Genomic DNA, 2,954 nt, shown 5'->3' with positions numbered 1-2,954 from the left:
CTTCTATGTCAACTCTGTACTTTGTAGTCATGCATCACTATACGGCGGTGGTAAAACATTGACGAACAGCAGCCGTTTGGTATTGGAAAGATTATGAATGATTCTTGAATGTACCGTTGGTACGATGACCGTTGGCCCGGTGAGCCAAGGGCCGCCTTAGCGGCGTTACAGTCATGGTGCAAATGACATCAATGAAATACGCGAAATAAAGACCTCAAAAACATCAAGTTACTGTATCATGAAAGTGTTCCTCAAATAAATTTTAAGTGTCACCAGCCAACCAAAAATTGGGCCACTCATTCGTGACTGCTACCAGTAACGCTGTGTTCCCTGATTTCCTTCCTTATTAAGACGGGTCCAAATGTATTGAAAATTGTTACTTTTGACGTCCCAATTCGCCAACAAACGACGTCCTGACTTGCGCTTGCTTGCACGGTTGTCGGGCGATCTTGCGTTGTCTGAAGTTAGCGCCTTGTTCCCAGCTAATCTTTGAAGCGAACTACGGTATCCGTCCCTGTCCTCTGCCCAGCTCTGGGCTGCGACCTCCTGCGCCGCACTTGCCGTACCGCACTACAGGGCGAGCACTTAATCGGAGGGCAATCCCCAACGATTCCGTCTCGTATGCTCCATCCTCGCGCCGACAGAGAATTAGAATCGTGAGAGCAAAAAATGGGTCTTGAAAACGCCAGGAATGTGAAAGGCCCCGGGAGGAACCGTCTCGATACCAGACTTGTTGTATCTAACCAAACCACAACTGGATGGTGGCGTCGGAAGACACCGATTGGAAGAAATTTGTCCGCTTTAATAGCGGGGATCAGCCATCCCATGAATCGAACAGCCAGTTCCGAAATGGCGCGGTCCAGTCACGGAATGGCGTACACGGAATGGTGGAGCCCGCGTGTCCCAGTCATAGCCTGTGCTACGTCCCCGCCCATACTTCTGCAAGTATGGACTTCCGCCTGAGGCGGCGTTTACTTGTAGGCATCCATGACAGCTTCCTGCTCGCCATCTGACCCAGAGGTCGGAGCCATAAAAATCTGACAGAAAGGCGGCAAAATAGGCAGTTGGAATCCAGTTAGTTCCCGCGAACTTGTCCAGCAACTGCGCCAAGCGAAAGAGGGAAAACTAGACAGGAAATGTATCAGTTTGGGACCAGATTTAAGAAGCGAACACCGGCCGAACCAACAAAAAGATCGATCATGCTCCCACCTGCTGCACCCTTGGGGAAGGTCAGACGACCCTCGATTCGAGGGCCTCGAAATCCCCAGAAACAACGGCCATTTAATCCCAGCAGCCCCTGTGATCGGCATAGGGCACCCAACTGGTGCCCAGCAAAATTGCAGACGAGGTCCTCACACCTACGTCCAGGCATGTCTACATAGCCCTGAGGGCCCGCATCACCCGGCAAGCCCATGAACTCCTGCGGTGCCGTCAGTTGATCTAAATCTGGAACGTCACTAACATACACGGGCAGGTCAGCAAGTGAGGACCGGTGCTTTGCATGCAGTGCACTAGATAGACGGGCATTTTGGTCACCGGCAAGCATCACATCCTCCCCCAGCTGCCAGAGCTCAGAAATATCTTGTTGGACTCTCGCAAAAGCAGCTTCTGCTGCTGCTGCTCGCTGTGCATTAGTTGCACCTCCGGCTGGGTACACTCTGGAAGTTTCAGGTGCAAGGTAACAGGGCCCCACCAGGAGGCTGTTTCCTGACAGAAGGTTGACACGTATCCACAGGACCTCACAGCCTGCAAGACTGTTGTTTTTCCGGACAATGGTAACCCCATGGGAGACGGTATCATGCACGTAAAGAGCAAACCCGCCATAGTCAGCGTGTATGGCGTCTCCTGACCTCTGCACCCGCATCAGGCGGAAACCTTCAAGGGACACGTCACTGTCTGGCACTGCATCCGTTAAGTGTGCTTCGGTAGCAATGATGAGATCATGGCGAGTCACAAAAGACTTAATTCCGGCACGGTCAAGCTTAAAAACTCCTGCCTCCAACAACCCATGGACATTCCACAACAAAACCTTCAAACCTCTTGGCCCTCGGCTCACGTTATCCTAGTCATCCACTTCAGCAGGCAGGCCTGAAACCGGTTAGCACTAGTGAGCTTGCCAGCCTGGTCATGAGGTCGGTTATCAGCTCTGCTGCTGGGCCCTGCACGTCCCCCCTGCTTCGAATTGTGTTCCTTCATCAACCCCCAGACCTTGCTGGCCAGTCCCACCATGGCTGTCTCGATTAGGGGTGGAAACTTACGGCGTAATAGACTTTTTGGACCGTAAGTTACGCAAAGCGTAAAGCGTAAAGCATCAAATACCGTATATTACGGTTTGGAGCGTCCTGAGACCAACCGTATTGCTTAAACGTCATCGCGTGATCCGTACTCACTACTAACTTATTGTGGGGAAGGCCATTGCGTCTGCGACCACACTCCCGCGGTACCCAAACCCTTCAAAGACAACTCCTATCAGCCATTTGGCTGTTAGTGGGAGGGCGGGTGGGCCGCTCGCACGGCAATCGAGTAGAGAGTACGAAAATAACCTAATGCAGTCATCGACAGCAGAAAACGTAAGCCTCCAGCCTCAGGCCGACTCTCTTACCTACCATTCATATTTTCTACCTCGTTCCCAAGACTCCGCCGCGTTGCCTCTAGTTCGGCTCGTGCCACAGGTAACTTCGCTCGTCGCTACTTTGCCATTCACCTTCGCCTCCACCCAGCCTCTGCTTCTCCACAGAAGCGGCGACCTCCTTCGCCGTTGTTACGCCTCGTCTATGCGAATCCTCCTCATCCGACTGGGTCTTCTGCCTACCCGGTGCGCGCCCCCTCTCTCCGCGCATCCGTCTCTCCGGTCCTCTCTAACGGTTGCCTACCTTACTGCAGGACTCGCCCCTTGCCTGTCCGTTGCCGGGTAGGCTTTTCTTGCCTTCCCCGGCCCCACTTGGGGCGCCCCT

Source organism: Volvox carteri (assembly GCF_000143455.1).
Source record: "Volvox carteri f. nagariensis unplaced genomic scaffold VOLCAscaffold_115, whole genome shotgun sequence".
NCBI classification, from domain to species: Eukaryota; Viridiplantae; Chlorophyta; class Chlorophyceae; order Chlamydomonadales; family Volvocaceae; genus Volvox; species Volvox carteri.
The sequence above is the reverse complement of the archived record's forward strand: the minus strand, read 5'-3'. Positions refer to the sequence as shown.